The sequence below is a fragment of the Fistularia commersonii genome, chromosome 24 (genome assembly GCF_037954325.1).
Source record: "Fistularia commersonii isolate RoL2024-O1a breed Wild chromosome 24, RoL_Fcom_v1.0, whole genome shotgun sequence".
NCBI classification, from domain to species: Eukaryota; Metazoa; Chordata; class Actinopteri; order Syngnathiformes; family Fistulariidae; genus Fistularia; species Fistularia commersonii.
The window spans coordinates 8,713,393-8,738,212 of NC_141307.1; the positions used below are offsets into that span (position 1 = coordinate 8,713,393).

Below are 24,820 nucleotides of genomic sequence, written 5' to 3' on the forward strand. Positions count from 1 at the left end.
CAGCTTGAAAGACTTCCAAAATTATTTTTAACTTGTGCCAAAAACCTTCAATTTGGTGAGATAAACACTTCCTGAACAAATTGCTTTACCATTTAAACATGTGGCTGGATTTCATTAAATATAAACTATATATTGTTGAGCATCACATTTTTTTTTAGCATTTTTTAATTTTGTACTTCTTTTATAGCTGGTGTCTGGTGCTGATATATGATGAATAGAATGTGATTCTACAGATTAAATGTCATATTTACTGAAAACCAGCAACAGGATTAAAGATAAAGGAAATTAGTCAGCAAGTGTTTATCTCACCAAGTTGAATCTTTTCTGAGCAAGTTTAAATAACAATGGAAGTCTTTAAAACTAGTGTCTGGAGTTAGAATGTTTTGAGTAAGACGTAATTCTATTACAATATGTCACATTTACTGAAATCCAGTCGCAGGGATAAAAGATTAAGCCATTTGGTCAAAAAGCGTTAATCTCAACAAGTTGAAGGTTAATGGAACAAGTTTAAAATTATTTTAGAATTCTTTAAAGAACTCCAAAGTAATTTACACCTTGTTCCAAACATTTCTAGGCCATACAGCATCGCTGGTCTCACCACAGTCTTGTACACCTTTCCTTTCATTCTGGCCCATAGTCTTCTATCACATAGTACCCCTGACACTTTTCTCAATCCCATCCCAACCTGCTTGGACCCGTCTCTTCACCTCTTTTCCACACTCTCCGTTACTCTGGACTTTTGACCCCAAGTACCTGAAATCCTCCAACTTCTTGATCTCCACTCCCTGTAGCCTCACTCGTCTCCCTTCCAGAGCATACCTCCACCTCTCTAGATTTTCCTCTACCTGTTTTCTGCTCTCACTACAGATCACAATGTCATCCGCAAACATCAAGGGGTTTCCTAACCTCATCTGTCCATCACCATTGCGTACTAGAACGGGCTCAGAGCTGATCCCTGGTTGAGTCCCTCCTCCACCTTGAACTTCTCTGTTACCCCTACAGCGCACCGTACCAATGTCTCACAGCTAGCATACATGTCGCGCACCAGTTTAACATACTTCTCTGCCACTCCAGATTTCCTCATATAATACCAGAGCTCCTCTCTTGGCACCCTGTCATATGCTTTTTCTAGGTCTACAAAAACACAATGCAGCTCCCTCTGGCCTTCTCTGTACTTCTCTATTAGCTTTCTCAACGCAAATACTGCATCTGTAGTACTCTTCCTCGGCATGAAGCCATACTGCTTTTCACAAATGCTGACTTCTGCTCTCAGTCTAGTTTCCACTACTCTTTACCATAACTTCATTGTATGGCTCATCAACTGTATCCCTCTATAGTTGCCGCAATTGTGCACATCCCCTATATTCTTAAAAATAGGCACAATCACACTTTGTCTCCATTCTTCAGGCATCTTCTCACCCTCTAAGATCCTGTTGAATAATCTAGTCAGAAAATCTACTGCTCCCTTTCCTAGACCCTTCCACACCTCCACAGGTATATCATCAGGACCAACTGCTTTTCCCCTCTTCATCCTCTTCAATGCCTTCCTCACTTCACTTTTACTAATTTGTGCTACTTTGTGGTCTACAATAGTCCCCTCTTCTACCCTTGCCTCTCTTTCATTTTCCCAATTCATCAGCTCTTCAAAGTACTCTTTCCATCTTCCCATCACTCTTCTAGCATCTGTCAATGCATTTCCTTCTCTGTCCTTAATCACCCGGACCTGTTGTACATCCTTTCCATCTTTATCCCTCTGTTTTCGCCAACCTGTATAGATCATTCTCACCCTCCTTTCTATCCATCCGAGCATACAAGTCATCGTACGCTTTTTGTTTTGCCTTTGCTACCTCTATCTCTACCTTTCGCTATATCTCCCTGAATTCCTGTCTGTTCTCTTCAGTCCTCTCAGTATCCCACTTCTTCTTTGCTAACCGCTTTCTCTGTATACACTCCTGCACTTCCTCATTCCACCACCAAGTCTCCTTGTCTACTTTTCTTCCAGATGACACACCGAGTACTCTCCTATCTGTCTCCCCTGATAACACGAGCTGCTGTTGTCCAATCATCTGTAAGCTTACCGTGACCACCCAGACCCTTTCTCAACTCCTCCCTTAAAACCATGCAACACTCCTCCCTTTTCAGCTCCCACCACTTTGTCCTCTGCTCTGCCTTTGTCCTCTTCATCTTCCTTGTCACCAGTCATTTAGCTGCCCCACCTCATGGGCTCATCCAGGTGGATGAAGGGAATATAAATAAAGAAAACAAACTAAAATAGAGATTTAATAAAGCGCGAAAAACAGTCAACATGCAAGCAGTGGGTGTGGCTCGTTGGTCTTGGGGTATGATTCTCGCTTAGGGTGCGAGAGGTCCCGGATTCAAATCACTAATGATTCCCTTACTCTCATCTTGTTTGCTCCTACTTTTTCACAGCGCTGTAATGTGAGCAAGTAAGTTTGTTTTGTTTTGTTGTCATTTGAACTGGGATATTAGCTCCGACTCCTTTGTTGCACAGGATACCTATGTTGAAGACAACTGATAGGTGAGAGCATACCTTGACGTTGACCGGACAGGGAAGACCGAAGAACTGGTAAAATGTCACCCTTGAAAAGGTATTGAATGTGTGTTCAAAGGTATTGAAACCTAATGGCAAATGAGATGTGACTTGATTTTCTCTGCAACGCTGATCACAATCAATGGAGCCCTATCCCCACCATAATTGGGCCTGGTGGAGAAATACAAGTATTACTAAGCAAGACATGAGACAATGTCAAAGAGTCCCAACATCTCTTCAGCGGCAGTGCTGCTTCCACCGTAGAGACTGGGAGAAAATGAAAAGTAAAGCAAAGGCAAAGTCTGCCGCGAGACAAAGGGACATTGTGGGCCAATTCAACATGGCAAGAGGTGCAGGAAAACAAAAATATCCCACATGACGGAAGGCTTCTCCTGCTGAGCAGCACCAGCTGGTGGTACTGGACATGCACCACCAGGAAGAAGCAGACTGAATTGCCAGATCTTTGTCCCTCGCCAAGCATGGCCGCTGGGTGAGCTGAGATGGTGTAAAAAGTAGTATGATCTTTTGGAGCGGCAGTGGAACATGGAGGCCACAAGCTGAGCTTGACCATCAGATCCATGTATGATGTCCTGCCCCCTCCTGCCAAAGTACAAAAGTATTTTGGAGAGGATCCAGCCTGTTTCCAGTGTCCTGCCGAAGCAATCCTAAAGAAAATCCTTGAGGGCTGTAAGACCAGGCTCCCCTGAAGAATAATCAAAGCCTGCACACTAATCTGAAGGCAGATTCACCTGGTGCCCCAAGCAAACGGTGAAGTGCCTGGTTACTGCGATGGAAAACGAGAAGGTAACCAGCAATGCCATGGGCCCATTGTAAGCCCTGGTACTAAAGGGCTTACGAGTAGACTCTATTTTTAGTCTCACCATTCTGGATGACATTGTAGCGAGGTGGTCCTGAGAACCAAATATTACAAAGGTGTCTCCCTTGTGAAGCTGAAACTTGGGAGGTTTTTTTTTTCTATGCAAGTAATCATTGAGTGGAAAAGTCTGTGATGGTTGAACATCGCTGCTGAAGCAGAGTATGCAAGGTGTGTGCGATGAGTAGACCGGATCTGTCCGTATGACACAGCAGAATGTAGCATTAGAAGGGCTCAGGCTCGTCCGGGATTTGAACCCGGGACCTCTTGCACCCAAAGCGAGAATCATACCCCTAGACCAACGAGCCACAAAAGCTTGCTGAGTTAAGTCACGACCAATCAAATTTGATTATTCGTATAGCACCAAATGCCAACACAGCGTTTCCATGATGCTGTACAAATATAGAGCAGGACTGAACCACACTCTTTGGAAAGACTTACAGAATACCCACATTCCCCCATAAACAAGCACTTGGAGACGCTTTGAGGAAACACTGCCCTTTACCAGCTCGAAACTGATATGGGATTTCTGAGCCTTGGGATTTCCTTCTGATGACCACCTGCTTTTATTCTAATATGGCACTAGTGGCAGACAGCCACTTGCTGAGAGTACAATGCAAGGTGTGAAATGTAGCTGAGGCCGTGGTCTTCACATTCTACAGTCATGACCAAAAGTTTTGAGATTGCCACTTTCACAATGTCTGTTCCTTCATGGTTTTTAGGTGTTTGCCAGATGGTTCTATTGTTGTGTCATTCTCCAAACTTTTGGCCATGACTGTACAGACCTGGTCGTCACATCACAATTGATGAACAGCTTTACCCATCAGAAACGTTGTCCATTGATTCAATATATTGCTACAAAACCAGATAAGTTTGGCATCAAGTTCTGGGTGGTTTGTGATTTGACATTAAATATATCTGCAATGTATTTCCATATGTTGGCAAAGAACCTGGTCGTCCCAAAGAGGAGAGACTGTCCAAGAGTGTGGTAATGAAGTTGATGGGACCATTTCTGGACCACGTCAGAACCGTCACAACGGACTCTTTTTCCACCTCAATTTCACTTGCAAAAAAGTTGCTCAGCCGGAAAACTACCCGTCTTGGGCCACTCAAATAGATTTGCAGCGAAATTCCCCCTTCGGCTCAGGAGATGAAATGCAATGAGTTCAGCACTCAGGTGTTTTCAACGACTGACGCCACCCTGACAGTGTATGCAGCCAGCTGGAAGAAGACTGTCTACGTAATGAGCAGTATACACGGTGTGGTTCAGACTGAGGACAGCCACAAAAGAAAGCCAAGCACCATCACCCAGTACAATTCCACAAAATCCGGTGTCGATGCCTTGGATCAGATGGTGCGCGAGTACAGCTTGCGGGCAGGAACACGAAAATGGCCAGTCACCGTGTTCCATAACATGGTCGACATGGCAACCCTGAGCACCCATGTGCTGTATCAAGCCTGCACAAGAAGTGGTTATCCAGCATCAAGCAATGCAGAATATTTCCAAAAAAAAACAAGAACATTCAAGAGAAAGATCAGAGTCAGAAGCAATGAAGTTACAATTACCCTTGATTAGGTGAAATCCATGTAAAACTGATTCACACTTCTTTCTCCCCCCTCCTCCCAGAGCTGCTCCTCTGATAAACTGCATTCAACTCCCAGCAGGAGGGCTGCCACATTATTAGCATACTGGACAGACCACATTCCATGGCAGGGGGATCAAATGACCCCTCTGTAGTCTCCAAAGGTTAGGGATCAAATGATCCCTCCTTAGTCCCTCTAGTTCAAACCTGCGTCTGGATTGAAGTGAATCTGACCTATATTCTGAAGAACCATGTAATATTAGACATATTTTAATACCAGACACCAGTTTTAAAGAATTCCCTTGTTACTTAAAACTTATTCAAAAAGCTTCAACTTGATAAGATGAAAATATAACCCGATGGCTTTATCCCTTAAACATGCAGCGAGATTTCAGTAAATGTGACATATATAGTGTATATTCACATCCTATCTAAGTACCGGACACTAACTCTAAAGAATTACAAAGTTATATACAACTTTTGCCAAAAACCTTCAACTCGGTGGGATAAATACTCTGTGTCCATTGGGCTTCATCGTCTAAACCTGTGGCTGGAGATTAGTAAATGTGACATATATTATGTAGGATCACGTCCTATTCAACATATTTCTGCAAAGGTCACAATTTAAAAAAATTCCCCTTTTTATTTAAAAGTTGTTCCAAAAAGCTTCAACTTGGTGGGATAAAAAAAAAAAAAAAATGACCAAAGGGCTTTATCTTTTTAACTTGCGGCTGGATTTCAGTAAATGTGACATATATAATATAAATTCACGTCCAGTTCAGTAATATTTCAGCAACAGACACCAGCTTTAAAGAATTACAGTTATTTACAGCTTTTACCCAAAAACCTTCAACTTGGTGAGGTAAACACTTTATGTCCAGCTGGCTTTATCTTTTGAATATGCTTCTATATTTGAGTAAATGTTCCATATATTATGTAGAACTACATATATTCAGCATAATTCAGCACCAGACACCGGTTTCAAAGACTTCGAGTTCTTTACAACTTGTGCCAAAAACCTTCAACTTGGTGAGATAAACACTAGTTGACCATGTTGCTTTATATTTTAATCCCCTTGGTTGGAATACAGTAAATTTGACAACTATCCTGTAGATTCAAATTCTAGTCAGCATATTTCAGCACCAAAAACCGGTTTTAAAGAATTCCTAAGAAATTTACAACTTTTGTCAAAAACCATCAAATTGATGAGAAAAACAATTTTGACCAAATGGCTTTATCCTTTAATGCTGCAGCTGGATTTAAGTAAATATGAATTATATTGTGTAGAATCATGTCCTATTACGCATATTTCAGCAACAGACACCAGCTTGAAAGACTTCCAAAATCATTTTCAACTTGTGCCAAAAACATTAGACTTGGTGAGATAAACACTTCCTGACCAAATGACTTTATTATTTTAAATTGTGGCTGGATTTCAATAAATATGAAGTATATATTGTGGAGAATCACATTAAATTCAGCATGTTTCAACACCAAACACCAGCTTTAAAGAATTCCAAAGTAATTTACAACTTGTCAACTATTTACAACTTTACAACTATTAACACCAACGCCATCTTCAAAAAGGGTCAGAGCCGCCTGTTCTTCCTCAGGAGGCTCAGATCTTTCAATGTCTGCAGGACCATGCTGCAGATGTTCTACCACTCGGTGGTGTCCGGCGTCATCTTCTACGCTGTTGTGTGCTGGGGCAGCAGGCTCAAGACAGCTGACGCTAACAGACTCAACAAGCTCATCAGGAGAGCTGGATCTGTCCTGGGCGTGGAGCTGGAGTCTGTGGTGCAGGTGTCAGAGAGGAGGATGCTGAAGAAGCTCCTCAGCATCATGGACAACATCCATCACCCCCTGCATGCCACACTGACGTCCTGTCAGAGCTCTTTCAGTCGTAGACTGATACCACCGAGGAGCTCCACTGAATGCCACAGGAGGTCTTTCCTCCTGAGGCGATCAGACTTTTTAACTCCTCTCCATTCAGCCGCCGGCAACCATAACAACCTATCTTTAACTTAAAAACAAACAAAAAATGTGCAATATCTCATTTCTGTGCAATATTCAGAAACTGTGCAATATTTCATCATATTTCATCTCATCTCGTAACAGCTACACTACAATGTTCCCTTCTATCATACTATTGTGCACTCCTTACCTCAGTTGTTACTAAGACACTTATAGTTTTATCACTGCTTACTAAGACACTTTATAGTTTCACTGAGACACTTTATAGTTTATAGTTTATTTTTATTTCTAATTCTGCCTTTCTTTTATGATTTGTTACTGTTATATTTTCTGTAACTCTGGCACTGCAATTTCCTTCGGGATTAATAAAGTTGTTCTTATTCTTATTCTTATTCTTATTCTTAAGAAAAGAAGCGAGGAAGGCAACGAAGAGGATGAGGAGTTCAAAGGCAGTGGGTCCTGATGACATGCCGTACATGTGGAGGCATGGAAGTGTCTAGGAGAGCCAGCGGTACGGAGGTCAGCGACTGGATGATTCAAAAGAAAAAGAAATACAGCACACATGGAAAAATACTGTACAGGGATGACAAGAAAGGCGACGAGCGACAGACAGAGACGGCGAGACAACGGAAAGTGACCCGAAAGGTAAGGCGAGGAACTATGACTGAGCGCTTCACTGTGACTCCGGTGGGACAGACACAAGGGAATGAGCGCGGGTGTCCGTATGTGAAATGTTGGCGCTCTTGAGAGACAGCACCCCCTGCTGGGGAAAGAGAGGACGAACATGAAAAAGCTTACGGCACCTGGTATTCCAAGGCGGTCTCCCATCCAAGTACTAACCAGGCCCGACCCTGGTTGGCTTCCGAGGTCAGACGAGATCGGGGGTGTTCAGGGTGGTATGGCCGTAAACGAGACTACCCTACGCGGAAGGGCATTTTATAAGCAGCCGTCCTCCGTCTTTTCCACCTCCAGTCATTTCCAGATTTGTCTGGAGCTCCTTCTATTGCGTTTCCATGATTACAGCCAGTGGCACCCAAGGTTACTTTAACCAAAATCATCAGACACACTTTACCTTAGGCTGCAGCCTAAGGTAAAGAGGGAGCTATCAAAGGCCATACCAGGACTCGAATTCACGGCGGGACAGTAAATTACAAGAGACTGAGAAAATTAAATAAAATAAACATGGAAAAAGGAAGATTACAAAAGATGCAGTATTTACGCCGAGAATGCTCATAGAGAAGTACAGAGAAGGCCCGTGGGAGCCGCATTGCCTTTTTGTACACCTTGAAAAGTCGTATAACAGGTTGCCAAGAGAGGAGCTCTGGTATCCTATGAGGAAGTCTGGAGCGGCAGAGAAGTGTTTTACACTGGTGCAGGACATGTATGCTAGCTGGGAGACAGTGGTGCAGTGTGCTGTAAGACGGGACCAGAGAAGTTCAAGGTGGAAGCGGGACTCCGTCGGGGATAGGCCCTGAGCCCCTTCTTGTTCGCAATGGTGACGGATGAAGGTAGACGTGAATCTCCACGGACCGTGACCTTTGCAGATGCCGTTGTGATCTGTAGTGAGAGCAGAAAACAGGTGGAGGTCAAGATAAGATAAGATAAGACCTCCGTCTCGTCCCGGAGACGGAGGTCTCGGTGGAGGCTGATGTTCCTGTTTTAAAAAAAAACAACATGGCTGATGCATCTTCCGCATCTGCCCGGTCACGTGGTGCACGGCCCCCCAACAGGACGCCAAAGCATCAAAGTAAACCCAGGACTTCAACAACCAGACTCCTAGGAATATGATGAATGAATGGGGAAAAATGAAAGAGAGCCAAGGGTAGAAGCGCTGATTACTGGCGATCGCAAAAGGAGCAGAAACGAGTGTAAAAAGAAGCGAGGAGGGCATTGAAGAGGAGGAGGAGTTCAAAGGCAGGGGATCCTGATGACGTACCGTACATGTGGAGTCCTGGAAGTGCCTAGGAGAGCCAGCGGTACGGAGGTCAGCGGTTGGAGTATTCAACAGCGAGAGGCACAAACGAGAGAAAAAGAAATTCAGCACACATGGAGAAGTACTGAACGGGGATGACGAGAACGGCGGCGAGCGACGGACGGAGGCGGCGAGACAACGGAAAGTGACCCGAAAGGTAAGGCGGGGAACTATGACTGAGCACGTGTCGCGCCGGGCTTCACGGTGACTCCGGTGGGACAGACACAAGGGAATGAGCGGCGTGTGTCCGTGTGTGAAATGTTGGCGCTCTTGAGAGACAGCACCTCCTGCTGTTGACAGAGGGGACGAACATAAAAAAGCTTACGGCACCTGGTATTCCCAGGCGGTCTCCCATCCAAGTACTAACCAGGCCCGACCCTGCTTGGCTTCCGAGATCAGACGAGATCGGGCGTGTTCAGGGTGGTATGGCCGTAAACGAGACTAGCCTACGCGGAAGGGCATTTTATAAGCAGCTGTCCTCCGTCTTTTCCACGTCCAGTCATGTCCAGATCTGTCAGGAGCTCCTTCTATTGCGTTTCCATGATTACAGCCAGTGGCACCCAAGGTTACTATAACCAAAAATCATCAGACACTCTTTAACTAAAGTAAAGAGGGAGCTATCAAAGGCCATACCAGGACTCGAATGCACGGCGGGACAGTTAACGACAAGAGAAAGAGAAAAATAAATAAAATACACATGGAAAAAGGAAGAGTACTACAGATGCAGTATTTGCGCCGAGAATGCTCATAGAGAAGTACAGAGAAGGCCCGTGGGAGCCGCATTGCCTTTTTGTACACCTAGAAAAGGCGTACGACAGGTTGCCAAGAGAGAAGCTCTAGCTACCTCATTTGGTGTTTTAAAGTTCTTTTTTCTTGTTCAGTGAGAGAAATCTAATCTCTGCTGGGCTTTAACAAGTGCATCAAAGTCAGGTTAAATGTCTGTAGTGGAGATGTGAAGCACAGCTGACAGATGATCATCAGTGAGAGGATCTATACCTGGATTTTGTAAACTTCATCATTGAAAATGTTTGTTCACAAATGTAGGTAGAGCCAAAGAGAACAAACATCTTCTGAGCATGTCTCCTAATGTTTGGAAAGTTCTCCTCCTTGAGAGAAGAGTAGAAATCCAGCAGAGATCCTGACTTAAAGTGCTCTGCCAGTACTACATCAGACTGCAGGTCAATGAGTTCCAGCTGTAAATCACTGGGTGCATCATCCACACGGAAGGTAAAGGGAGAAGAAATCATGTGCATGTCATCCTCCATTGCTCTAAGATCCTCAAATCACCTTGAAAACTCACCATGCAATGCTCCTCACATGGATGAGTACCTGCAGAGGTTATCAGCTGATGGTGTGACTTATTTCAGGGTTTGCATGTGAGTGAGAGTGTTGCTCTCCTGTTGTCTTGAAAGCAACTGTATCTTTCTCATGAAAGCCTTCACCAGGCTGTGCATTTCATGCACAAAAAGGCCCTTGCCTTGCAGCTTGGTGTTCAGTTCATTCATCAGTGCAGTCACGTCAACAGCAAATGCAAAATCTGCCATCCTGTCCTCATCTGCAAGCTCTGGGATGGCCTTGCCTTTTGTCTCACAAAACTCCTGGATTTCTGCTTTCAGATCCCAGACTCTTTTTAGCACTTTGCCCAGGCTGAGCCATCTCACAGAAGTGTGGTAGCCAATGTCACTGTGCTCACTCTCATGCTCCTCCAGAAGTGTTATAAACTGTCTGTGATTCAGTGCCCGTGCCCTGATGAAGTTAATTATTTTAGTAACAACATCGATAACATGGTTAATTTTTAGCACTGATTTGCACAACACATGTTGGTGTAAAATACAATGTAAAAATACCAATTTCTGATCAGGGTCAATTTCAGTTACTTTATCCTGTCCGACATTTTTCCCTGTAAGATTTGGACAACCGTCCTTGGTGACACCTGCCAGTCTGTCCCATTTCAGTCCCAACGTGTCCATACAAGCATTTACCTCAGTGAAGAGATCGCTCCCTGTCGTCATCCCTTTTAACGACCGCATTGCTGCCAGCTCCTCCGTAATCTTGAAGTCCGGCGCTATTCCACGGACAAATACGAGTAGCTGGGCTGTGTCGCGGACATCACAACTCTCGTCCAAAGCCAAGGAGAAAAAGTCAAAACTTGGCACTTCACGTTGCAGCTGTAGCTCCAGATTCCCCGCAATGTCCTCGATCCTTCTCGCCACGGTTCGCCTGGACAGCGGGACTTGCTCAAATGCCGCTTTTTTTTCAGGGCATATTAGTGCTGCAGAGTCTACCAAGCACTCTTTCACAAACTCCCCCTCTGTGAATGGCTTGCTGTTTTTGGCTATTTTGTGGGATATCACAAAGCTGGTCTTGGTTGCTGCATCCCTGGATGTATGAAGCTTGGTAAAAAAAGCCTTGCTGCGTTTGCAGCTTAGCTAGCAAAGCTTCCAATGTCCGCGTTCTTTTGTCATCAGTCAGGTTTTAATATTTCTCTGCATGTTTCGTCTGGTAATGCCGACTCAAATTGTAGTCCTTAAACACGGCGATCTGCTCCCCGCAAACTAAACACACAGCTTTACCTCCAACTTCAGTAAATAAATACTTAGCTGTCCAATTTTTGTTAAAAATCCTACATTCGGCATCTACCTTTTTTTTTTTAGCCTGAGCGGACATTTTTGAGGGTGAAAGTTGTCTTGTGATTCAATCGCGCGCATGTCTTGATATACGCATTACGTCATTATGTGCGTGAATTAAAAAAAAAACAACAACTTCAGAATAAAAGCAGTGCAGCTTTAGCCCATGAATGAGGTGAAATTAGAAAGTATGTTTATTTTGTAATTTCCAATTAACCTTACACTGGCGGTCAGAGTCAACCAAAGGTATGTGGCCTGGGCCATACATTGCCCAGGTCTGTTATACAAGGTATGCTCAGGCATTTCCTACAAAGGACCAAAAGTCAGTTCCAGTTGCCAAAGTATTGTGGGAAAGTACTTTGTTCATTATGGACTACCCGCTAGAATACATTCAGACCAAGGTAGAGATTTTGAAAGCCGCCTTATAAAAGAACTCTTATCCATGCTTGGAGTAAGAAAGTCGCGCACCTCACCTTATCATCCGCAAGGTGATGCTCAACCAGAACATTTCAACAGAACACTTCTCTCAATGCTTGGAACTCTTGAAAATGTGCAGAAACAAAACTGGAGTCAACATATCAGTCAGTTAGTACATGCGTATAACTGCACTAAAAATTAGTCCACTGGATATTCCCCATACTACTTAATGTTCAGACGCAATGCCAGATTGCCTGTTGACCTCTGTTTTGGTACAGCTCTCGACGGTAATTCAGAGACGTCTCACCTACAGTATGTGGACAAAATGAGAAAAGAACTCCAAAAAGCTTACCATTTAGCTGTAGAGTGTGCAACCAAGAGCCATCTGAGAAACAAAACCTGTTGTGATCAACCAGTAAGAGACAAACCTCTAAAAAAAGGAGACCGAGTCCTCGTAAGAAATGTTGGCCTCACTGGGAAACATAAACTACAAGATAGATGGAAATCCACACCCAATATTGTGATTAAAAAGTTTTCCAACTTACCTGTAGACAGAGTCAAACCCGAACAAGGAACTGGAAGTGTCAAAACTCTACACAGAGACCACCTTCTACAAATTGGTTATCTTGTCAGGATTCCTGATAATTCTGAACAAACTAAAAGAGTCAGAACACCAGTTACCAGGAGACAACATACTCTAAGACATCAAACACATCACCAAAATGATCAGACATCTGACATCTCTTCAAACTCTGAATCTGAGTATGAGCGTGTCTACGAGTGCCCAACCTATGATAAGGTCAGGAAACCACTGTCCATACCAGACCGAACCACCCCAGAGCATACTCCCTTTGAAAATTTCCCCTCATCTGAGAGTGAACCGGAGGTGGAGAAAGTACATTCTGTCAGTTCACAGGAAGAGGAATATCAGTCCTCCAACGAGGACGCAGATACTAATGATACAGCTGAAGACACTGATGTGGAGTTGAGAACTCAAACCAGCCCTAGAGGCAGAAAGTCAACGCGTGAAGTAAAACCAGTGATCCGCTTCACCTATGATAAACCTGGAACTCAAGCTGGGGAACCTGTGACTATTGTGCACCAGAGCATGGTGATTCACTTGAACCTCAGTGCCAGAGGAAACCCTGATCTTGTGAAACATCCTAAAACATGCCCCTACAGATCTAAGTCTAAACAGTACAGTTAGATGAGGACATCTATACCTTTTAGAAGGGGGAGGATGTAGCCCGTCTAAAATTTCATTACAGACCATACAGGCTAAAATGTAAAGATGTTTTAACATTTAAGTAAAATTAGATAAAACTGAAATGGCTGTAAAACATTTAATATTTCATGTTTAAAATGTGTTCATAAATGGTTAAAAACAATGTTTAATCTTATCTAAGGTTTTTGTCATTTATTTGGGAATCGTGCTTTTAATCGCCACAAGCTTGTGTGAAACGTACAGCTCAACATGTGCTATTGTTTGCATCCAAACATGTTAAGTGTCAATATGGTATTTTCTTGAATTGTATTGGTTGAACTGGCAGAAACTCTTTACCTAAGGTAAAGGGGGAGCTGCCAAAGGCCATACCAGGACTGGTATGCACGGCGGGACACTTCATGACAAGAGAAAGAGAAAAATAAATAAAATACACATGGAAAAAAAGGACGAGTACCACAGATGCAGTATTTGCGCCCAGAATGCTCATAGACAAGTACAGAGGGGGCCGGCGGGAGCCGCATTGCCTTTTTGTACACCTAGAATAGGCCTACGACAGGTTGCCAAGAGAGGAGCTCTGGTATCCTATGAGGAAGTCTGGAGCGGCAGAGAAGTGTGTTACACTGGTGCAGGACATGTATGCTAGCTGGGAGACAGTGGTGCGTGCGGTGTGCTGTAAGACGGTACCAGAGATGTTCAAGGTGGAAGCGGGACTCCGTCGGGGATAGGCCCTGAGCCCCTTCTTGTTCGCAATGGTGACGCACGGGCGGGCTGACCGATGAGGGTAGACATGAATCTCCACGGACCGTGACCTTCGCAGATGCCGTTGTGATCTGTAGTGAGAGCAGAAAACAGGTGGAGGTCGAGATAAGATAAGATAAGATAAGATAAGATAAGATAAGATAAGATAAGAACAACTTTATTAATCCCGAAGGAAACTGTTGTGCCAGAGTTCCAGAAAATATAACAGTAATAAATAATAAAAGGCAGAATTAGAAATCAAAATAAACTATAAACTGTAAAGTGTCTCGGTGAAACTATAGAGAGGTGGGGGTATGCTCTGGAAAGGAGAGGAACGAAAGTTAGTCGCAGCAAGACAGCATACATGTGTGGGGATGAGAGGAACTCGGGTGGAACGGTGAGGCTACAGGGAGCGGAGATCAAGAAGCAGGAGCATTTCAGGGACTTGGACACTCAGGATTGTTTTCTGGCCCGATCGTAAATCCACGCTTTCGCGGTGCACCTGCCATGTGCAACGACAACTCCCTGGTTGGGTCACAGCCCGGCCAGGGAGGGTGGGCGCGCGCGACCATAAACAGTGAACCCGGCCTCCAGCGACACAGACTTGTTCTTAAACAGCACGACAGGGGAGAGCGCGGACGCAGTCCCCCACTACCAGAAATTATGCAGTCGAGATTCCCACATTTGGGGAATTCGCAGGGGTCAGCACAGCCGCAGTGCAATGGCTGAGCCTCGCCCTGGGTGAACCACCTTCTTGATCATGGTATCTCCCCTGCCAGGTAAGTATGAGTCGCACGCGTCCCGCGCACGGACCGCTTTCACACGCACGCCGTTCTCAGTCGGGGGGGAACCCACGCGGACTCTTCCGGGAGCTCACACGCGATCCCTCTCGCGCGCGCACACACACACACACACGTACACGCGCACACGCGCACACACGCACACACACACACACACACACACTCCGTCAAAAAAAACGTCAACTCTGAGTTCTGACGGGCCGGGACGCCGAAAACGACACGGACGCTTCAATTTTCACGAAGAAGTCAGAGGACAACCGGAACACGTTCCGTCCGTCCTCCTGATGCCGCGAGGGGTTTTTACCGCTCTACGGCCGGGAGAACTTGAATTTGGAGAATTTGCTGATAAGGATGTGGTTCTACACAATACAGAATAAACACAATGTATAAATTCACTCAAATCTAGCCATATGAATGAAAGAAATAGCCATTTGGTCAAGAGTGTTTATCTTACCAAGATGAAGATTTTTGGCACAAACTGTAAATAACTTTTGGATTCTTTAAAGCTGGTGTCTGTTGCTGACATATACTGGATAGGATGTGAATCTACACTATATATATTATATTTACTTAAATCCAGCCTCAGGTATAAAATAAAGAGCCAGTTGGACGGTAAGTGTTTATCTCACCAACATGAAGGTTTTTGGCAGAAGCTGTCAATAAATTTGTAATTCATTAAACCTGGTGTCTGGGGATTAAATATGCTGAATTTTATCTGATTCTTCACAACATCAAATCCACACAATGTATAAAATCACTAAAATCCAGTTGCAAGAATGAAAGATAAAGCCATTATTTCAAAAAAAAATATCTCACAATTGAAAGGTTTTGGAACAAGTTGTTAATTACTTTGGAATTCTTTGAGGCCCATTTCTTTTGTTGAAATATGTTGAAATGGATGTGATTATACACAATCTTAAATCCACACAATGCATAAATTCATTATTATCCAGCCGAAGAATTAAAGATAAAGCCATTTGGTAAAAAATGTTCATCTTGCCAAATTGAATGAATTTGGAACAAGTTGTAAATTACTTTTGGATTCTTTAAAGCTGGTGTTTGTTGCTGACATGTGCTGGATAAGACGTGAATCTACATTATATATGTTATATTCACTGAAATCCAGCAGCAGGTTTAAAAGATAGAGCCATTTGGTCAAAATTATGTATCTAAAGTAGTTGAAGATTTTCGGAAAAGGGTTTTGAATTACAAGAGAATTCTTTAAAACTGGTGTCTGGTGGTAAAATATGTTGAAATGGATGTGATTCTACAAAATAAAAGTCACATTTACTATAATCCAGCCGCAGGTTTAAACCATAAAGCCAGTTGGACATCAAGTATTTCACTCACCAAGATGAAGCTTTTAGGAAAGAGTTAGAAATATTTTTATAATTCTTTAAAGCTGGTTTCTGGTGATGACATATGCTGCTAAGGATGTGATTCTACACAATACAGAATCTATGCAATAAATTATAAATTCACTCAAATGTAGCCACATGAATGGAAGACAAAGCCATTTGGTCAAGACTGTTTAACTCACCAAGTTGAAGGTTTTTGGCACATCTTTGGGATTCTTTAAAGCTGGTGTCTGTTGCTGACCTATGCTGGATAGGACATGATTCTACACATTTACTGTAATCCAACCCTAGGTTTAAACAATAATGTGGTTCTACACAATATATGTCACATTTACTGTAATCCAGTCGCAGGTTTAAAAGATAAAGCCAGCTGGACATAAAGTATTTATTCCAACAAGTAGAAGACATTTGGAAAGAGTTGTAAATACCTTTTTAATTGTTTAAAGCTGGTGTCTGGTGATGAAAATGCTGATTAAGATGTGATTCTATACAATTCAGAATCTACGCAATGTATACATTCACTCCATTTCAGCCGTGAGAATGAAAGATAAAGCCATTGGATCAAAAATGATTATCGCGCCAAGTTCAAGTTGTTTGGAACAAGTTGTAAATCACTTTGGAATTCTTTAAAACTGGTAGCTGTTGCTGAATTTTTTGAGTAGCTTGTGAATTGACACATTTCATGTCACATTTAATTAAATCCAGCCGCAGGTTTAAAGATAAAGCCAGCTGGACATCAAGTGTTAATCTCAACAATTCATACACAATTCAGTATCTACATAATGTAATAATTCACTTCAATTCAGCCACAAGAATGAAAGATAAAGCCGTTTGATCAAAAATGATTATCTCACCAAATTAAAGGCATTTGAAATGATTTGTAAATTACTTTGGAATTCTTTAAAGCAAGTGTCGGTTTCTGAAATGTGCTAGATAGGAAGTGATTTTACACACTTAATGTCACATTTACTGAAATCTGACATCCTATCTTTAACCTAAAAACAAACAAAAATGTGCAATATCTCATTTCTGTGCAATATTCAGAAACTGTGCAATATTTCATCTCATAACAGCTACACTGTGCAATATTTCATCTCATCTCATAACAGCTACACTACAACGTTCCCTTCTATCATACTATTGTGCACTCCTTACCTCACTTGTTACTAAGATACTTATAGTTTTATCACTGCTTACTAAGACACTTTATAGTTTCACTGAGACACTTTATAGTTTATAGTTTATTTTTATTTCTAATTCTGCCTTTCTTTATTATTTATTACTGTTATATTTTTCTGTAACTCTGGCACAGCAATTTCCTTCGGGATTAATAAGGTTGTTCTTATTCTTATTCTTATTCTTATTCTTAAATCCAGCCGAAGGTTAAGAGGATAAAGCCATTTGGAAAAAAAATGTGTTTATCTCAAGAGGTTTGAAGTTTTAGGCAGAAGTTGTAAATAACTTTGGAATTCTTTAAAGCTGGTGTCTGGTGATGAAATATGCTGAATAGAATGTGATTCTACACAATTTATGTCACATTAACTGAAATCAAGCCGCAAGTTTCAGAGATAAAGCCATTTGGTCAAAAAGTGTTAAACACACGAAGTTGAAAGACTTTGGCACAAGTTGGAAATAACTACGCGATTCGTTAAAGCAGGTATGTGGTGGTCAAAAATGTTTAAAAGAATATCTTATGATAAAAGAATATTTATGTGACATAAAATATATGTCGCATTTACTGAAACCATGCATCAGGTTTAAAGGATAAGCCCATTTGGTAAACAAGTGTTTACCTCCACAGTTTGAAGCTTTTTCACGCAAGTTGAAAATAACTTTGGAAATCATTAAAACTCATGTCTGGTGCTGAAATATGCTTAATGGCATGTGATACTACGTAAAATACTTCACAATTCCCAAAATCCAGACGCAGGTTCAAAAGATAAAGCCATTTGGTTAAATAGTTTATCTAACCAAGTTTAAGCTTATTGGAACACCTTTTAAATCACAAGATAATTCTCTAAAGCTGGTGTCTGGTGCTTAAATATGCTGAGCAAGATATGATTCTACAAAATTTTTGTCAGATTTAATGAAATCAATCCGCAGGTTTCAGAGATAAAGCTATATGGTCCAAAAGTGTTTGTCTCACGAATTTGAAAGATTTTGGCACAAGTTGTAAATAACTTTGGAAATGGTTAATGCTGGTGTCTGGTGCTGAATTATGCTGAATAGGATGTGATTCTATACGCTATATTTCACATTTACTGAAATCATGCTATATGTTGAAAGGATAGTGTCACGGGTCGGGGGCGGACTCGGGCAGGGAACCACACCAACAGGGCTGGAATCCGATCTCTTTATTTAGGCAGGGTCTCAGTAGAGTTATAGCAGAGTTACAATTCTCTGGCGCCAGGCAGAGCGTGCCGCTGCTCTTTATGGGGATGTTGATTAGCGGCAGCTGGCTGCTGATTCTCAATTGGACCCAGCCATGTCTCCTCTCGGCTGCCGAGAGGAGATCCTGACAGTACCCCCCCCCTCAACGGGCGCCTCCCGGCGCCCCACGGAGCCGGCCTGGGCGGTCGTGGTGGTATTGCCGTATTAACGAGGGGTCCAGGATCCGCCGAGCTGAAACCCAGGATCTTCCCTCCTGACCGTAGCCCTTCCAGTCCACCAGATATTGCAAATGATACACATTTCTTAAATCCAATTTTGTGAAAATCTGGGCCCCGTGGAGCAGAGTAAAAGCCAAGTCAATAAGGGGAAGTGGGTACTTGTTCCGGATGGTGATCCTGTTCAGACCCCGGTAGTCCACGCAGGGTCTGAGGCCCCCATCCTTCTTCCCCACGAAGAAGAACCCCGCCCCGGCCGGAGAGGTGGATGGTCGTCGCCAGGGAATCTCTGATATACTCTTCTATGGCGGTTCTCTCGGGTCTTGACAGATTATATAGTCGACCTCTGGGTAGAACTGCGTCCTGCTGGAGGTCTATGGCGCAGTCATAAGGCCGGTTAGGGGGGAGGGTCAGGGCTTTATCCTTGTCGAGGACCTGGGCGAGATCATGATACTCGGAAGGGACGCAGGATAGGTCCGGGGTTAATGATCGATCTGGGGCTGCGGAACTACCGGGGGTTGGGGCGGAGGTCAGGCAGGTTGCATGGCATGATGTGCTCCAGGTCCGGATTTTGCCGGCGGCCCAGTCGATGTGGGGATTTTGCAGTTGCAGCCAGGGGAACCTGAGCACCAGGGGGGAGTGAAGTCCAGACAGGATGGCGAAGGAGATTGATTCGGAATGGTTACCAGAAATCCGGATACGAACGGGGACGGTCTGGCGCTGTACATGGGCCAGCCAGCGGTTGTTCAATGACAGGGCGCAGCGAGGTGGTTGGATAGCTGTGGTGGGGATGAGGAGCTCTTTATCCAGGGCCTCGTCTATGAAGTTGCCCTCTGCCCCTGAGTCTGCCAGCGCCGAGACCGAGCGCTGGTGCATGCCCCACTCCAGCGAGGTTGGCACCCGTAGGTGAGCCAGCGGGGAGGAGATCACTGGCGAGTCACTGGCGAGCCTTGGCTTTTCCCAGCTTGGCCGAGCAGGTGGCGGTGTAGTGGCCCACCTCACCGTAGTAGAGACAGGCGTTCCGGTGCCGCCGGGCAGTCTTCTCCTCAGCGGTGAGGTGCGCTCGGCCCAGCTGCATGGGCTCCTCCCCTGACGCGGCGGGACCCGGGGCTGGAATTCGGGCGGAGTGGTGAAGTGGGGTTACGGGAGCCGGGATAGGGGCGAGGCAGGGCTGAGGTTCGGTACGAAGGGGGTCCCGGGGCTTTCTTCTCCCGCCGCCTCTCGCGGAGCTGATTGTCTATCCGGATTGCGAGGTTGATCAGTGCATGCAGGTCCGGAGGTCCGTCCCTCCCCGCCAGCTCGTCCTTCAGCTCATCATTGAGTCCTCTCTGAAAGGCGTATCGTAGTGCCGGGTTGTTCCAGTCACACGCTGCCGCCAGGGTCTGAAACTCAACAGCATACTCAGCCACACTCTGTCCCCCTTGGGTGAGGTCGCCCAAGCGTTTCGCTGCGTCGTCTCCCTGGAGAGGGTGGTCGAATACTTCTCTCATCTCGGCGGTGAAAGCGGCATAGGACCGGCACGGCAGTCCGTCTCTCCGCCACACCGCCGACCCCCAGCATAGTGCAGCACCGGTGAGTAGACTGATGGTATATGCTATCTTCTGTTTGTCTATCTTGTAGGTCATCGGCTGCAAGCCAAACACTAGTGAGACTTGTAGCAAAAATCCTCCACATGGGGTTTCCGGTGACGCAATGTACTGAGACACACGCAGGGAGTTGAGCTCTCCCGAAAATTGGTAGTATTCGGCTGTTTATGAAAAAATACTTGACAGTTTAATGGTGGAAAAGTGAGTCTGAAGCATTGCAGATTGGGATGAGCACGGTCAGAGACACACGGAACGCAGCAAAATAGCAAAAACAGCAAGAAGAAGCGAAAGGAAAACATCGGCCGCCATCTTCCCCAAGCCAGGTGAGCGGAAAAACGGATGAACAGAACATGGAGAACATTCTTCGCGAGTTGAAAGAGTTGAGGAAAGAAAATAAGCAAGCATTTGCAGACACTAAGGAACAATTAACTAGACTGGAGGTGTCGGTCACGGACTTGATTCAAAGGATGGAGAAGCTAGAGCGGAGAACTGAGGAAGCGGAGACCAGGGTATGCCAGGTGGAAGACACAAGCCAGCGCCATGAGAGGATGCTGAGGCACCTGTTGAAACGGGAGGCGGCCCTGACGAACATGTGCGACGATCTACAGAATCGGATGCGCCGCAACAATCTGAGAATTTATCAAGTCCCCGAGGAAAGTGAGAAAGGTGACATGATTGGTTTTGTGAGGAACTTAATTGAGACGGCGCTACAACTCCCGCCAGAGCTAAATATAAAAATCGAGAGGGCACACAGATCACTGGGGCTAAAGCCTGCGAGTTCAGCGCCTCCGCGCTCCATTATCGTGAGGTTTCTGGATTATACAGTAAAGGAAGCAGTGCTGCGACAAGCATGGGCCCAAAAACGAGTGAAGTTCCAGAAGGGAGTGATTTACTTTAACCAGGATTACTCTCCAGAAATACAGAGGAAGAGAACGCGGGTCCGAGGAGTGATCAAGCAGCTGAAGGAGAAGGAGATCCGGGCAATGTGCCGCTATCCGGCGCAGCTGAGAATCAACTTGGAGTCGGGAGCTAAAACATTTCCTCCGCTGGTGGATGCTGTGCCAACGTTGAAGAAGCTCGGCATCGAGTTGCAGGTTAGCAAGAGAAAGAGACTGGAATGGGAACTCTCAAAAGATACATGATACATACAAGACAGGATGGTGGGAAGAGAGAAAGAAAGGACACATCACTGTCCGCCGCAGACCTGCGGGCTGTTTTGCTGGACTAAAATGATGAGGAGTACTGTGCCCGAGTAATGTTAAAATAATTAGATAATGTTATTACTGTCAATCTTAAAGTTCTATGTGTATTACTGTTCATAGTTTAAACAGCCAAATATGCTGAAGTTAAGTGAATCATATTGTAAAGTTATTGAGAGGAGAGGAGAGTTAACTCTGCTATTATTTTCAATTAATATTTTTTTACGATGAGACCCGTGTTGGGATCACCGCCTCACCAAAGATTTTGTTTTTTTTCTTTGGTCTGTGGTTTGGACAGCACTCAGTGCACTTTGCCCAGAGGGAATCTTAAATCACAACCCTCTGCCTGCATTACAACAGGAGCTGGACAGATCTCTGTACTCAGAACAGAAAAAATAAAGTAAACATATGTGACTTCCAATAGTCCAGCTGTGTTTTAAGAGTTCTTATTTCCTTGACATGTCGGTTAGGTCGGCACAAGTGATTTTTGTTACTACGAGGGCAAGGATAGTTACTTTATGCAAAGGTGAATCTGGGGAGAGTAAAATGAAAATAAGAAATGCCGATTTATGTCAGAGGTAGGGATTGTCAGTTATAATGTCAAAGGATTAAATAATCCTATAAAAATAAAGAAAATGCTGACTCAGTTGAAGAAATGTAATTGCTCAATAGCGTTACTACAGGAAACACACTTAAATGAGGTAGAACATAAGAAATTGAGGAGAGACTGGGTTGCACAGGTATTCTATGCTTTTTCTTCAAACAGCAGAAAGAGGGGAGTAGCAATTTTAATTAGTCATTCAATTAGTTTTGCAATTCAGAGAGAAGTGAAGGATAAAGCGGGGAGATATATACTTATTATGGGAACCTTGAGTGGAGTAGAGCTAACTATCATGAATATCTATGCCCCTGATGAAGATGACCCCAATTTCTTTAAAGAAGTGGCAACTGTAATGGCAAGAGAAGCCAGAGGTACTATAATTTTAGGAGGAGATTTCAATTGTGTTTTAAATGTAAAATTGGAAGGAAAGCAGGAAATCCAGGGCAGCAAAACATATGTTGGAAGAATTAGGACTTGTGGATGTTTGGAGGGCTAAGAACCCGACCACGAGAGATTTCACCTTTCTGTCCATGGTACATGGGTCATACCCAAGAATTGATTTGATTTGCATTTCAAAACAAAGCTTATATAAAGTCAGAGAATGTGTTATTGAACCTGGTACCCTATCTGATCATGGTCCTGTATATATGAAATTAAATTTAGGCTTTGGTTGGCACTTCAAATACTGGAGACTAAATATTTCATTGTTGACAGATTCAAGTATAAAGGAAAACATAAAAAAAGCAATTGATGAGTACTTCAAAATTAATGATAATGGATCAGTATCCCCCTCGACTCTTTGGGAGGGGGCAAAGGTGGTGCTGAGAGGGAAATGTATTGAAATTGCGATTAGATTAAACCGACAGAGAATGGAAAAGGAAAAACAGCTGGAAAGTGACATAAAAAGACTAGTACATGAACACAAAATGACAAGGGACAAAAATGTCTTTAAACAAATACAAGAAAGTAAAACCTCCTTGGATGAACTTCTCACACAAAAAGCAGAGGGAGCACTTCGATACACAAGCCAAAGGTACTATGAAAAGGGAAATAGGGCAAGCCGGCTACTTGCCTTTCAACTGAGGAAACAACAATCAAGCCGTATTGACCCTAAGATAAAACACCCCTCCTCTCTGACCGAGGTCTCCCACCCAGAGGAGATAGCTGAGGCATTCCAAACTTACTATAAAAACCTTTATGATACATCAGGAGAAACACAAGACAAAAGGAAATTAGAAGATATATTCAAAAATCTTGATTTAAGAAAACTCTCTGCATCTGAGGCGGACGAATTAATAGCTCCTATCTGAGAAAACCCACCTATCTGACCCACCTAAGACCTGGTCTGAGGCAGTAATAGCGGTTATACACAAAGAGGGGAAAGATCCATTAGATTGTGGTGCCTATAGGCCAATCAGTTTGTTGGGGAATGACGTAAAGATTATTAGTGCCATATTAGCAAATAGAATGCAGAAGTATTTAGGTAAATTGATTAATCCAGACCAGATTGGTTTCATACCAGGTCGACAAGGAGCAAATATTAGAAGAGCATTAAATGTACAATCAGTGGCAAGACATTCAGTTCACCCGTCAATGCTTCTCAGTCTAGATGCTGAGAAGGCGTTCGACAGAGTGGACTGGACATATCTGAAATTTACTATGGAACAAATGGGATTTAATATGACATTTATAAATGGATTGAAGCACTGAATAAAGACCCAATATCAAGGGTCAGGGTGAATGGGTACCGCTCCCAATTTTTTCACCTTAAAAAAGGAGTCAGGCAGGGGAACCCAATCTCGCCTATTTTTTCGCATTGTGTATCGAACCGCTTGCTGAATTGATAAGGACAAACGATCAGATCGAGGGAATAGTAGATGAAGAAGGGGAGATGCACAAAATTTCATTGTTCGCGGATGACGTTCTTTTGTTTATAAGAAACCCTCAGTCATCTATACCGGCCCTTATGCAATGCCTGAGGGACTATGGGGAGGTGTCAGGGTACAAGGTGAATGAGGGGAAATCAGAAGCAATGATGATAACAGGATGCTGGCCGACATGCTTGGACGGACAGGTGAAATTCAAGTGGTCAAAAGGGGGCTTTAGATACCTGGGAATCATTCTCACACACGACACAAGTCAGCTATATAAGGCAAATTATGGCAAACTAATTTCTCAGATCAAAAATGACATGGAAAGATGGGAGGTGCTTCCTTTGTCCTTAGTTGGGAGGATAGAAAGTATCAGGATGAATGTCCTACCTAGAATGCTGTTTCTGTTCAATGCTCTGCCTATCACTGTTCCTGTATCTACCTTTACATTACTGGATAAGCTCATTTCCAAATATATATGGCAGAACAAGAGGCCCAGAGTGAGATTGAAAATACTCTGTGCACCCAGAGATAAGGGCGGATTGGCCTTGCCACACTTAAGAAGTTACTACCTGGCAGCACAACTTGGAAAATTGGTCTCATGGATAAAACTAGATATGGACACAAGATGGGTGCATATAGAGCAAGGTTCAGTTAAAAATGTTTCGCTTTCAACTCTCCCCTTTCTAAATTCAAAAGCAAGACGTGGACTTAAGATACAAAATGAATATGTCAACCATACACTTAAGGTTTGGGAAAAGACAAGACGATTCCTGAATCTACCTCTAGCTCTATCGAGGGCAGCAAAAATAACAGCAGCAGGTGACTTTCTGCCAGC

General features: G+C 43.7%; 4 non-coding genes across 4 annotated transcripts; all 4 read right to left on the reverse strand.

The window, feature by feature from the left end:
- Nucleotides 1-3,661: 3,661 nt before the first annotated feature.
- On the reverse strand, nucleotides 3,662-3,733 carry trnap-ugg (transfer RNA proline (anticodon UGG)). The gene has a single exon. It is a non-coding gene; the product is annotated as a tRNA-Pro (tRNA).
- A 4,040-nt stretch (nucleotides 3,734-7,773) lies between these two features.
- Nucleotides 7,774-7,892, reverse strand: LOC147220155 (5S ribosomal RNA). Its single transcript, XR_015108622.1, has one exon. It is a non-coding gene; the product is annotated as a 5S ribosomal RNA (ribosomal RNA).
- Nucleotides 7,893-9,272: 1,380 nt separating this feature from the next.
- Nucleotides 9,273-9,391, reverse strand: LOC147220156 (5S ribosomal RNA). Its single transcript, XR_015108388.1, has one exon. It is a non-coding gene; the product is annotated as a 5S ribosomal RNA (ribosomal RNA).
- A 5,193-nt stretch (nucleotides 9,392-14,584) lies between these two features.
- Nucleotides 14,585-14,748, reverse strand: LOC147220157 (U1 spliceosomal RNA). Its single transcript, XR_015108300.1, has one exon. It is a non-coding gene; the product is annotated as a U1 spliceosomal RNA (small nuclear RNA).
- Nucleotides 14,749-24,820: the final 10,072 nt, after the last annotated feature.